Source organism: Sciurus vulgaris (assembly GCF_902686455.1).
Source record: "Sciurus vulgaris genome assembly, chromosome: 5".
Taxonomy (NCBI): domain Eukaryota; kingdom Metazoa; phylum Chordata; class Mammalia; order Rodentia; family Sciuridae; genus Sciurus; species Sciurus vulgaris.
Genome location: NC_136465.1, coordinates 121,351,316 through 121,365,542, shown reverse-complemented (window position 1 = coordinate 121,365,542; position 14,227 = coordinate 121,351,316). Strand labels below are relative to the sequence as shown.

Sequence of the window (14,227 nt, the reverse complement as noted above, 5' to 3'; positions counted from 1 at the left end):
ACATTCTGTTAATCAAAACTTACTCACATGGTCATACTTGGCTGCAAAGGAAATGTAATCTGAAGCCGCATAGCCTGTATCCAGCTTAGTCTCTGGACTTCCATTTCAGAATGGAAAATGGGTGCTTATGGACAGTTATCACCTTCTAGCACATCAGGGAGTGAACGCACATTACCTTGAGATAAGCCAACTAAATTCTCTCTTTCTGAAGCATGCAAAGTGATTATGCAACCAAAAAAATGGTTAAATTCATTTCAGGATCCGAGAAAGTGTGTGAATCAGTTCATCAATTGCTGCCACCAAGAAGCTCTAGAGCTGTGTCCAAGCCTGGTTCCTCAGACTCCTCTTAGATCTGAGGAAGTCTCTGCTGTTGTTTGACAAACCCCCTTTTGTTAAAGAGAGTTTCCTCAACAAGACTATCTCAATGGATCAAAATACCTGTTCATAAAGGTAATTCTACTGTGGATGAACATTTAATAGGGTGCAAGTATGTATTTCCCCCCTTCATCCTTTAGAAAAAGGTTAATTTTATTCTAAAAGTATACTTGTCTTTTATTTGACTAAAAACGTATATGCAATATGGAATGATCCTAATACCCTACTTCATTACGCTCGAACAAACTATAGTGACAAAATTTTAAAGTGTACTTTCTCTGAATCAGTCAAGATTCTGAGCTATTGCATTAAATGGACTGGTAAATGGTAAATTAAGGGGGAAGATGAGGATAATATAAAATAACCACTCAAATAGTTTCAGTATCTCCCATGACAAATGTGAAATAAAAAAGAAATGGTTTTGGAAGCTGAATTCAGAATAGTGGAGATGTTTACTACTTCAGCAGAGATAAAAATTCTAGCCAAAATGACACCAAGAAAAAGGGCAGAAATCTTCATGTGTGAATATATTGTTTATCTTAATGATAAAGATTGGTTCATAGAGTTGGATTATGTAGCATTTTCCCCTCCAGGATGTAACACTCTCAATCAACACTGGAAGGCAAGATTGTAAATGTTTTCACAGCCATGACAGGATCTTGGTGAAGCAAATGAAATGTGAAAGTCAGATGAAAAGACTTGATTGTGGAAGCTATAAGTCATTTGAAATTTTCAATTCATTTACCTGTGATGAAAATTACAGTGTTGAGATAAAGTAAGGGATAATAACATCAGACATCTTTCTTCACTAAAATAGTTATTTGAAGACTATTTCTCTGAAACAGAAAAAAGAGACTGACCAGTATATCAAATACCTTTTCAGTCCTAGCTATGGATAAGGGATGTAACCTCTGAGCCAAAAATACATTCAGTATTGTACTTTACCACCTATTTTGGATTCTCTGAGACTCTCTTCTTCATTAATAGCTGAGATGGCTATAAGAATTTTAAAAAATTAAAAACATGGAGCTATTTCTATCCATAGATATCTAAAAATATGGTGACACCCTGGCAAGAGGTGTATTTGCAGACTTTGAACCTGAAACACAGTGTTAGCTGCCTTCAGTTCCTTTGTTTCCCAAAATCAAGTGCAATTTGGTACAATAACAAATTACCCATTATATAATGAATTTACACTGGGATCTATTTCTTTGTTTGTTTGCAGTAATTGAATTTTGAAATTAAAGCATACAGAAAACAAAATTCATATAAGCTTTTAAAGTAAACTGGGAATCTTGACTCTTTTTTTTTTTTTTTTTTAAACTGATCATTACAGCTTTGAGCTGTTATTCACAGCTGGAAAAGATCTGTTTTATAGGCTGAAGCAACACACAAAGCCCCATGATCTCAAGTGGTCCACAGATTTATAATAATTTGAGCATGATGCCCTTCTAAATACTATTTTCAGATTGTTGTATGTTTTCTAGTAAGTTCTGTTTGATATAGAAACAGCAAATGTGAAGGAGTACTGATGAATTTAATTACATCTGTGATTTCTAAATATATGTGTCATGATTCCAGCATCCTGTCTCTCCTAGGAAATCTTAGCTCTGCAGAAGTACAAATGCCCTCAAGTTCCAGGTTGCCTTTATCTATAATGTAGGTTCCTTGAGGAGCATAACTGATATCTTGACACCTCTCATGATGACTAAAATGCTCATAGTATTGCCAAATCATATTTGGGAAGTAAATCAATGACTTGCTGCCAAAGTCATTACAAAGAAGAGATTTTTGAGAAGTTGTATGTTAGCTATTATTATTGCTCGCAGCTATTTATTTTCTCATTGGTGCTACTAAACATGTCATTGAAAAACTAAATCATGCATCACAGGGGAGTGGCATTTCATCTCATTCTTCAGGCCCTCACAAACAAATTTCATACTTTGTGATTTATATTTGAATCAGTTGATCTATTAAACTTTATTGAACGTATAGGAAGCATGTAGAAGAGTGGTTCAGAACCAAGACTTGACAGTAAGATAGACCAAGCTCTGCCATTTCCAACTTTGATCCTAAGCAATTACTAGATCGAAGACTCAGTTCCTCAACAGCAAATAGCATATGCCTTATTTTTGTAAAACTCAAAGGAGTGATTTAAAATGTGCAAAGTGCAAGCACCATACCTGGTGAAGTCTAAATGCTTAATAAATGAGTTACTATTCAGTACTCTAGCAGGATACTATAGTGAATAGAAAGAAGAACCAGCCTTGAGTTTAGCCCAAGACTTTTCCCTGTAGTTTGAATAGGCAAGCTGTACACACAAATAAATAAAAATCCAAAAACACAGTGAGAAAGTCTTATTACTAGCATAAGAAATGGTTGCTGAATAATTTCAGAGAAGAAAAAGATTTTAAAAAAAATGAAAGTCAGAAAAGGAATCATGGAGGAGGCAGAATGTGAAGAGGGCCATAAAGAATAAACAGAATTTTAACAAACCGAGAAAGAAATTTGGGTTCAAGCAAAGGCACTAAGGCAAAGAGAAGGAGGTGACCAAGAGCACAGAGGCAGCGACAAGCATGGCATGCATGAGAGACCACAAGGAGAAGGGCTGATTGTAGCAGAGGTTCCTTTTAGAAGCACATAGAGATATGTTCAGCTACAAAGTGATTCCAAATAGAGGAGAAGATGGAAAGAGAAGAAGAAAATTTTATTTATTTTTATGAAATTGACATTTATTATACCACATTGGTGTAGAATAATGGCAGAAAAATTATGTTTAAGGAAAATTAATGTTTTTCATGTATTAGTACTACTAATACCAAATTACAGCATATAAATTGTGGATGATGTTGAAGTTAAATGGCATTCCCAATGCCAACAACAAGAGTTTGAAGCTTATCAGCCTTTTAGAGTTGTCTCTAGTTGGGTGGTGGGACCAGGACTTTATATTTTCACAACCACTGGATATTGGCCACTAGGGAAAAGAGCCATGACTGGGAGAAGTGGTTTTCTGAGCAGAGGCAATCGCTGAAAGGAGCTGTCAGCTGAGGGCTACCTCTGGCTGTAATCTTAGTGCCTAAGGAGGCAAGGCCACCATTTCCAAAGGAGAATCTGGACAATGTAACACAGCATCCACAGTAGCTGTCTCTACTTGCAAAAGAGACATATAAAATAGTGAGAGTGTGATGTCTTAAGGCCTAGTCTAATCATTTCACTTCGATTGTTCCTGCCCTCAGTTTAGTACTATTCCATGTGTAGGTATAAAATAGGGAAAAGAAATTTTAACAAAATTTGGGCAACTAAAATTGACAAACAACAACAGCATCTCTACCATATTTTCTTGAACATACCAAATGCAATTTCAATTCATATATAACAAAATCCCATAAAATCCTCTTCTCCCATTTCTTTGTTCCTTAATCTCTTATATGAACATTCACACCCTCCATTTCTCTCTCCCTAATCCCATCAGCAATTCAAAGTCAGCCCTCCTGCTGTGGTCTTACTTTCTCTCTCTGCAAATCAATGCCAGTTTCCTCTGTGGAAACTCTATTTTCTGTCAGCTAACATCATTCTTGCTAGATTGTGCTTCTGTCTAATTCCACTCCATTACCCTGATATTTTACAGCAAAGGTCAAGAGCACACATGACGGGCACCCCTTATGCTGAAGGTTGTTTCCCCTCTTACCCTCATATGCCCTAATACACCATCTGTTATTGTAATGGCGGGTTTGTGTTTTCCCTACGGTCTCTCTGTAGTGTCAATCTCAATAAATACTAAGTGAATGTATCAGACACCTCTCAGCCACCATTTACTCCAGCCATTTCTGTGGTAACCAGTTTTGCATAGGCGTAACCTGACAGCAACCTGCTCCTAGTATCACGTACCATTTATCATCAGCCCCCTGGGCTTTACCACTGTGTTACAGGAAACTTTTTGCTATTCATTTATGGATAATATGAAAAAATCATAGAATGTCCACACCAATGGGCAGCACTGGATCAATAAGAGAAGGGAACTGATAAATAAGGCTCCCTCTCTCCAGTGGACAATTCCGAAGCATAGCCAATTTGGTCAATATGGACATCACAAGGACCTTGTGAAATTCAGTCTCAGTCACAATGGTGAATCATTTGAGAACCACCATTAGATTGGCTTTCACTCCTTTCCTTTTCCGTTTTCTGGGATCACTTTCCAAAGTATCTTCCCATAAATTCTTGTCTCAGGCTCTGCTTTCTGGAGATTACTCAGAGGAAAAGACAAAGACAATAAATGAATGATGATAGAAGAGAACTCTTGGCAAGAAGAAATCAAAGAGCCTGTAGAAGCAATTCCCTATTACTTCAGAAAGGGAGAAATATATGCATTGTTCCACTATTCTGTCCAACACTTTAAATACTTTAGATACCATACAAATATTCAGAATAGAGTTTCTGGGACTACTGTTGTCAAATTCTGCTCTGTGTGTGTGTGTGTGTGTGTGTGTGTGTGTGTGTGTGGTGTGTAGGCAAAAAGCAAAGGAGTTAGACCCGTGCCTTACAGTGTTTTTGCAAACATTGATGACTGTAAATGCAAATTAAATAACTGTCCATTCTTCTATAAACCTTCTAACAAAGAAAAGGCAAAGTGGAACACTGCGCAAATTAATGAAGTTTTGATAAACTACCACCTGCTTCTGAGCATTTACATTTGAAATATAAACTTCTTCTTTGATAAAAAGGGTTATAATTTTTTTAGACTCCTTTGAAAATGTTCTTTTTAGATCACTCATTTAAAGAAACCTAATATTCTCAAGGTTCTGAAATTGGTGATGGGTGGGCATGAACATGTTGTTCACAGCTTGAATTATGCTTCATGCCACAATGGGATTTGATGATATTTTTCAGGTACACCCACCTTCTCCTCCTCTCATTCTATACTAACTTATTTATCTCTATACCTGTCACCACTCCTTCCTGGTATGCATTTTAGCTCCTTATATTAAAAAAAAAAAAAGTATTTCAAAACCACACTTCATGTAAAGTCCGTTATTAGTACAATATGCTATTAAAATGTGTATTCAATAGACATGAGAAGCATAAATGCTATGGGTTCCTATGAATGCTGGTTTAGAAAAGAGATGCTCTACCTGCCTGCTGGTTAACCTACAAGTATTTGACAATTGCTACATGTGAATCATTGTGTTAGAGTCACAGCAATCACACAGATCTACAGTAATACTTCTCCCACAGCGAATTGCTCTTGTACAAGTGTTAAGCATACTGAAATTTAATGAGTCATCCCTGTTGCTTTTCACTGAAGTTCAATGGGGCTTATACTGTTGCTTTGCTTCAGCCAGAAAATAAAAGTTCTCTCTCTCTTTTTCCTCCTTATTCGTCCCTTTTTCTTCTCCCTCCCTTTCCTTTTCCTTTTCGTTTACTTTTCTTTTACTTTCACTTTGCTTTTGAAGAACAATGTCTTGGGAGGCAGAAATAGGGTTTTAATAAAGATTTGTGTCTTGTGACATCTTCCCTAATTAGCTAAATTAGTCTTAAATAGTTTTAGGTTCCCTGTATTCTGAAAGATTCAAGCCAAAAGAAGCCTTGGGTGAGCAAAGGGGTTGAAGCAGCCGAATCTCACAGAGTAGAGATGGGGAGAAGAGAGCAGCTCTTGGGTGGAGGCAGTTTCAGGGACAAGGAGCAAAGGAGGCTTGTTCCTAGGAGGTGACACAGAGCAGTAAGGAAGCAGAACTTAGAATTTTTCTACACATATCTGTGTTAACACAGCTGATCCTAGAATGTATCTAGAATGTCCTGAAGACCTGGCATGTAAACTCAATCCCAAACTACATCAGAGAAAACACGGAGCCAAGTATAATGGTACATGCCTGTAAGCCCAGCTACTTGGTAGACTGAGGCAGGAGAATTGCAAGTTGGAGGCCAGCCTGGGCAATTTAAAGAGAACATTTTAAAATAAGGGCTTGGGATGTAGTATAGTGCTGACCTAGCATGTGTGAGGATCTTGATTCAATCCCCAGAACCAAAAGGGGTGGGGGGGAGGGGAGAGAAGGAAAGAAAAAAATGGATGACTCCATCTTGTACTTCATCAGTAATATAAGTCAATGGGCTAAATGGATAATTCATGTTTGATGTGTCTATTGAAAACGTTTTCAATAAGATTTCTGTTTTTTCAGTCTTTATTTGAATAAATGGAAACTTTTCTTAAAAACTCTATAAAATTTTTGGTGAAAAAAGTAATTATACTGAGTAATTGAGGTTGTCAAACACTAGGTTGTTTATATTATTGTTGTTCTTGGTTTTCAGCTGTGCTAGGAATGGAACCCATTCCTAGGGCTTTGTGCATGCTAGGCAGGTCCTCTATCACTGACCTAAACTCACCTAGACACTAGGTTTTACCTTTTAGACAAGAGACAAAAGAATCTCAAGAGTCAACTGCATCTTCCAATAAAGCAGAGAAGTATCAAGATTTTTGCAAGATTGAAAAAAAAAGCAGATCCTAAAAGCAAGTATGTTTTATTCTAAAAACTTCAAAACTTAAGTTTTTACCCACTCCTTGATATATACCCATGTATAAATTATACTCCATGTATGTATATGTCAAAATATATTCTACTGTCATGTATATCTAAAAGAACAAATCAAAATAAAAAGAGCTGCCCTGTGACCCCCCCATTAGTAGTACTCCCCTTCCTGCCTATGAGCCAAGTATACAGGCCACACTTGACTATGGACCCTAGCATGTCTAACCACTCACAGATCCTAACAACATGTTTTACTGAAGGGTTGCTCCTTTCTAAATTAATCCAAAAGACGCATTGCTACTAAAATGCACAACAAACAAAAAGCAAAACAAAACAAAACAAAAACACAACACTACAAATATAAAGAAACAGGGGAACACAATACCACAAAATAAACCAAATAAATCTTTAATAACTGACATTAAAGAAATAGCGATATACAACATAACTAACATGGAATTCAAAGAGCTCAAACTAATGACATGACCCTATATTTATAAGACCCAAAAAATGCCACCAGAAAATTTATAGAACTCATAAGCAAATTTGAAAAAGTAGCAAGATATAAAATCATACCCATACGTTAATTGTGTCCCTATACACCAATGACAAGTTAATTTGAAAGAGAAATTAGAGAAAGTATCCCATTCACAATAACCTCAAAAAGAAAGAAGGAGAAGGAGAAGAAGAAGAAGAAGAAGAAGAAGAAGAAGAAGAAGAAGAAGAAGAAGAGGAGGAGGAGGAGGAGGAGGAGGAGGAGGAGGAGGAGGAGGAGGAGGAGGGGGAGGAGGGGGAGGAGGGGGAGGAGGGGGAGGAGGAGGGGGAGGAGGAGGGGGAGAGGAGGGGGGAGGAGGTGGGGAGAGGAGGAGGAAGAAGGGCTCTTGAGATCTGTGCACTGGGCTATTACAGTGTTCCATTTCTTTGTTCTTAGCTAATCCCAGGAAATCTATTCATGCCAATTCTCTCCGTATTCTAGGTTAGGCAGAACAGAAGTGGACCTCTTTAGTAATGCCTTGAAAAGGCAGGGAAGTTGAGTGCTCACTCTAATCTCTCTTTTCCTTCTACAATAACTTTCAGGCTGAAGGGATCTGTCTTGGCTCTGCACTGTGCTGGCTTGTGTTAGCCATCTCTCTTCAAGCCCTTAATTGTTTCCTTTGCTTTGCAGAAGTTTTTAATTTGATGCCATCCCATTTATTGATTCTTGGTATTATTTCCTGAGCTATAAGAGTCCTATTGAGGAAGTTTTTGCACCGAAGACTTTTAGATAGGGTAAACAAATTCAGCAAGGTAGCAGCATACAAAATCAAAATATAAAAATTAATAGTTTTTTATATGCAATGAACCCAGGAAACAAATTAGGAAGACAATTCCATTCATAAGAGTATATTTAAAATTATACCTAGGAATAAATCTAACCAACACAATGACTGGTTTCTACAAGAAAAATTATAGAATATTGACAAAAATAAATAGAAGACACCAAAAAATGGAAAACCTCCCATGTTCTAGAGTAGACAAAACCAATATTGTTTAAATAACCATAATACCAAAAGAGATCTGCAGATTCAATGCAATCTTCATGAAAATACCAATCACATTCTCCGCAGTAGTAGAAAAACCACAGTCCTATAACTCAGATGGAAGAACAAGAGACACAGAATAGCCAAAACAATTCTGAACAAAAAAGAACAATGCCAGAAGTATCACAATACCCAACTTCAATTTATACTTCAAAGCTATACTAACAAAACCAGCATGGTACTGGTATAAAAACAGACTTACAAATAGAATAGACTAGAAGACACAGAGACAAACCTATACAGATACAGTCATCTGATCTTATATAAAGGTGCCAAAAACATAAACTGAATTACTCTCTTTTAACAAATGATGCTGGGAAAACTGGATATTTATACGTAGAAGGATGAAGCTAGATCCCTATCTTTCACCCTACACGAAAAACTCAAAATGTGTCAAAGACGTAGGAATAAAACAGTAAACTTTACAACTGCTAGAAGAAAACATAAGAGAAACAACTTAAGGTATTTTAAGGAAGTGAAGTGAGAGATAAAACTGGAAAAAATTGAGATAATATTTTAGATAGTCTGAGATATTGAGTAAGTTACATGCTGGATCACAATTTTTGGAGGACATTGAAAATTCTTGAAATTTTTCTGAGATTTTCCTTTTTTAGGCAATTTTTACTTTATTAGTATAACAAAATTATGTTGTCTATTAGTCTTCTGTTTAGATATCTACATATGTGTGTATAGAAAAATGTGTCCTGATAAGATTTTATTCATTATTACTATTATTTATTCATTTATTTGTTTATTTACTTTGGTTCATTAGGGTGAGAACACTTAATTTGAGATCTACCCTTCCAAAAAATGTAAATGCTCCATACTGTATTGTTACATATAAGGGCAATGTCATATAACATCCTTCTATAACTTACTCATCTAACATAACTGGAATTTCATGCTCATTAGACATCTTACATTTTCCCTTCTACCCAGCCCCTGACCACCATCATTTTACTCTCTGCTTCTACGAGTTTGACTATTTTAAATGCAAGGTTTATTTTCTGTGGATGATATGGCAGCAGGGCCACTAATATCCCAAATAGTACTTTACATGAATTAGTAAGATCTCTCTTGACTTTAAATAAAAATTTTGAAGGTTAGAATAGTTTTAAATATTTCTAATAACAAGTAAAACAAATATAAAATCACTTGTGCAAATTATATGAATCAAAGTAGCAAACAAAAAAATCTTAGAAAATTAAAGTTATAATCGCAATAATTAGGAACTCAGAATAATAAGATATAATTTATTATAAAATAATAGTATGTCTTACTTTCATAGGAAACAAAATTTTGTTTGACGGTTTAATGCTCATTTGTGCTATTTTTATATAGAAACAGTTGCTAAATTTAAAGGTCTTTGTTAGAACACTGATCTTGAAAAACACAAAGAGATGTTAATTTCAACAACTGGCCCTCACTAGCATCCACTGCAGCCGACCAAATGTGAACTCACATGTCAAGGTTTTATTTAAGTCAACCCATCATTTTTAGTTGTGAGTTCATGGCTTTTTCACTTATTATTTTTACCCTTGTCTTTGTGTTTCCTTCTATATTAAAAAATATTCAATGTTTTCACCTGATTGCCTCAGAGTTATTCTTTCCATTTTTTTAATGTATCAGTTATTTCATTAGGTTCTTGGTAAGAAATTTAGAACATTTTGTGAGAATAAATTCCATTTGTTAGAGCAAAAACAGATTGCATGGAACCCTGGAACTGAGGAATAGCTTTGATTTTGGGTAAAATTTGTGAGTCCACAGCTTTCTGATCGACCTTGCGTTGCTCTGGAATCTTGTATTTCTCATTCTCTGTGTGGAAGATTTCACCTTCCTGGGGTCTGGGCTTCCTCAACTTCTTCTTGAAGTAAGCATCAGTAAGGTGTTTGGGGATTTTCACGTTGCTGATATCAAGCTTTGTGGAGGTGGTGATAACAAATTTCTGGTGTGTTCTATGCGGAGGAACTCAATTCAGGGAAAGAGGTCCCATCACAAGTAGCAAGCCACTGTTCAGCTGCTTCAAGAAAACCACTCTCTTGCCTCTGTGGCTCCAGAAGGATGACCAAGATGCTCCCAGGAGTGATGCTGACTGGCCATTTTCTCACATGGTGACCGAAGGGGGTTTTTTTGCCGTGGCTCAACAGCTTTCATGGCACATCTTCAGTTGGATAGTATCTAGGCATTTTGTGAAGCTTAACCACTCTGATTCCACCAATCTTGTCACCACCGACTGGTTTTGTGACGGTAGCAAGAACCTTCTTTTTCTTCTTCTCAACCTTGGATTTAGCAGCTAAGTACTTCCTCTGGTATGTGGCTTTTCGGGAATACACAGCAGATCGGGACTATCTGCCATTTCCTCTAACCAGGACAGGGTTTAGCTGCAGTGGGGCTTCCCCTTCTTGGGTTTCTTATCCTTAGGGTCTCCCTTTTTAACTTTGTCAATAGCATCAGCCTTCTTGGCTCCAGGTTTCTTCTCCTTAGTGTTTGGCTTCTCAGTCTTTTCACCCTCCATCTTGCAAGATGGGAAAGAGAACTCCTCAGAGTTATTCTTTAACTGCTAATCCAAGGGCCTCTTCCTACACACCTGACCCCTCTGTTAGATCAGATTTTCCCTAGCCTGTCAGGCACATGCCACAGCAGAGTACTCTGCCTCAGAGTCATGATTTTTCCTTGACAAAATTTCATTGTAATTCTTTGAATTAAGTATCATCAAGGATATTAAAGACTGTTAGATTATTTCATAATCATATACATATTTTTTTCAAAATGATAACATTGTGTACAACTTGAATAGACATTTGAGTTTGACTTTTAGGTTTGAATTGTGGACTATAATGGAGTTTGAAATCAAAGTCTTTCGTTTTCTGTTATTTTCTAAGCTGGAGTAATTGGAATCAATGTAAAGATACATTGTTTTGGCATCCAAGATGTAGACTTTGTAAATATTATCATTTCCCACTTTTTAAAAAAATTCTGAATTACTTCAATGCTGTCAAGGGCATTATGTATATTGAATTTTGGATTATGCATCATTTCACTCAAAGCACTGAGCCAAATTAGAACTTACAATGTAAATTTCCAAAAAGATAGTTTTGAAATACTTTTGGCTTTCGTTCTGTAATTTACATTTTTATTAATATCACCAAAGTTTCTGTAAGAGCACACACTGCATCTAATTGAGTTTTAATGGCATAATGGCAACGACCTGACTTTCTCATTGTGGATTCTGCAATGGTTCAAAATTTGCATTTTGTAAATGTGCTTTCAAAACATTTCAATATTTCACTGAAGCCAAAAGGTGGTAATTATATACCCCTTAGATGATTTTATAAAAGGAAAAAAAGGGACAGGAAAAGAGTTTTTGCTTTATTGTTTACTACCAAGTTTAAAGAATATGTAGAACAAAAAAATTAAAATGCCTTAGAGTATTTTAAGAATCTTTCATTGCATACCACTATGTTTTCTATTTTCAAAATTAGACATGTTATGATCCTAGGTTCCTAAAATTTTTGGCTCTATTTATTCTATTATTTATATGTAACTATATAAACTACCAGTACATATATGAAATCCTTCCTAGAATCTGGTCTTGTATATCATCCTCTAAATAATGGGCAATATTTAAATATTACTTATTGTCAATGTATGCATTCTGCATAAAAGTTCTGCCATAATGTTCTCAAATCTGGCTTTGGTTTTCTGCTAAATGAGGAAATTCCTATTTTCATGCACATAAAGCTTCTTGGATAATTTTTGAATGGTGGGCATGTATCACCTTGCCAAAACTGAATCATGTATTGTGAATTCAAAAATATTACACCAATCTTTTTATCTTTAGTATATGTCTTCATTGCATTTTTGATAATTATATCTACAAAATTATTTTGATTTATAAAAAAATGATCCTGGCAATAAATATCTTATTTTGTTCATGTTTACCAATATGCTGTAGATGCTACCAATTATATACTCAGTCTCAATCTTTTTAGAATTCCGAGTAGTTTTCAAAATAAAAATAAAATACAGAATCACTGCAGATAATAAATTTATTAGAGTATGGAGAGTTTTTCATCATTTTGAAGAATTCATATGTAATAAGTTTTTGTAAACTTCTTATTAGTACTATTTTTGGAAAATTAAAACTACTTGCTTTTCTGGGTTATGTTCTTGGGTCAATAGACAGTATGTTTGGTTTAATAGATTCTTTATGATTTTGTTATTCCCCTCCCTCTTGAAATTCTGCCTTAATGGTTTTCAGGTGGTAAGTTCACAGTAAACTTGCCCATACTTTTATCTGCATTATATCCATGGTCACGTTCTACCTACACCAGCAATTCTGAAGTGCTTCTTCTCAATTTTTCACAACTTTTATTTTCTTCAAAATTTTGTTCCATGTTTATAACTTTGTTTTTTTTTAAATTACACTTTCAGTATAATTAAATTATACTTTAATATAATTATACTTGAAGCATAATTAATTATACCTACCGTATAATTTATGACAGCAACCACTTTATGATCTTTAATACTATTTTTGCATTTTATTAAAGCAATTTTAAATATATTCAGTAGCAATTAGCTAAATTTTATTAGAAATGTTTATATTAAAATTTGAAGAATTTTTGGTAACAATAAATAAACAATAGCCATAATTTAATTTATAGATCATGATATGGTAATCTCTGATTTAGTTACATGCAGTACTTTGGAGATTATTAATGGCATGTGGATATTGGTTACTACATAGTGATTTATATCATAATGAAGTGACTGTACATTCAAATCAAGAACTCAGTAATACTCTCTGGTATAGTAAACAAATAGCAGATGAAATATACTAAATATTAAATGTCAAATTTATTCATATACTAATAGTAACATGGAATTTTTAAAAATTTGATATTTACTAATCACTAAGTATATCACCTGCAAACATAGAATCTTAGAAGCAAAGTATATTTGAAAATGTGGGTAGATCAACAAAGTTTTTGAATTATCAAACTTTCAAAAGTTAACATAGCATGCCACTGTATATGTACGTATTAGAATAATGTACTCTACTCCCTCCATTTGTCATAAAATTGCCATAATATATCCATTTCCCAGAACGAGACTCTAACACTATCAGAAAATTGTCAATATAAATGTGGAAACAGACCTATCTTTGAAATCAATAATTATAATAAAAGACTGCTGTTATTAGAAATATAAAGAAGTTACTTGGCATGTAAAGATTATTCTGATATGATTTTTTTTTTTGTAAACAACTTTAACAATTGAACCTGAGAATCCTAGCAGTTGGAATTTTAACCTTAATAACAGTTTTAAATGACAGGTATACATTTCATATAATGTGTCCTTGCCCTCGCCCCTTTGAAAAAAAATTGACAGGAAAGCAAGTAGGCAGCTAACAACCTAAGCAGTGCTAATCACAGTCCCTTACTTTGTTCATAGGACTAGAACCAACACAGAATTTGTCTCTTTGGGGTGGTAAAACAAACAAACAAACAAACAAATCAACAATCAGCCGTCTGTAACTGTTTCATAAGTGAATAGAACAGCAAATAGAAAAACCTGTTCTGCAGAGAGGGTGGGAAAAATGTGAAGTGTTTATGTTACCCAGTGCCTAATTCCAGGCCATACAGAGGCCTGGCTGCAACTCTAACTCTGGGACCCATAAACCATTCCTTAATAGAGAGGTACCTGAAGAGACAGACATACAGATACACACTCACTTGATTGTTTGCT

At 35.1% G+C, this 14,227-nt stretch overlaps 1 pseudogene across 1 annotated transcript; it reads right to left on the bottom strand.

Annotated features, from left to right (window-relative positions):
* Positions 1-10,133: 10,133 nt before the first annotated feature.
* Positions 10,134-10,991, bottom strand: LOC306661114 (large ribosomal subunit protein eL6-like; annotated as a pseudogene). Its single transcript has one exon. The product of its transcript is annotated as a large ribosomal subunit protein eL6-like (transcript).
* Between the last annotated feature and the right edge of the window lie 3,236 nt (positions 10,992-14,227).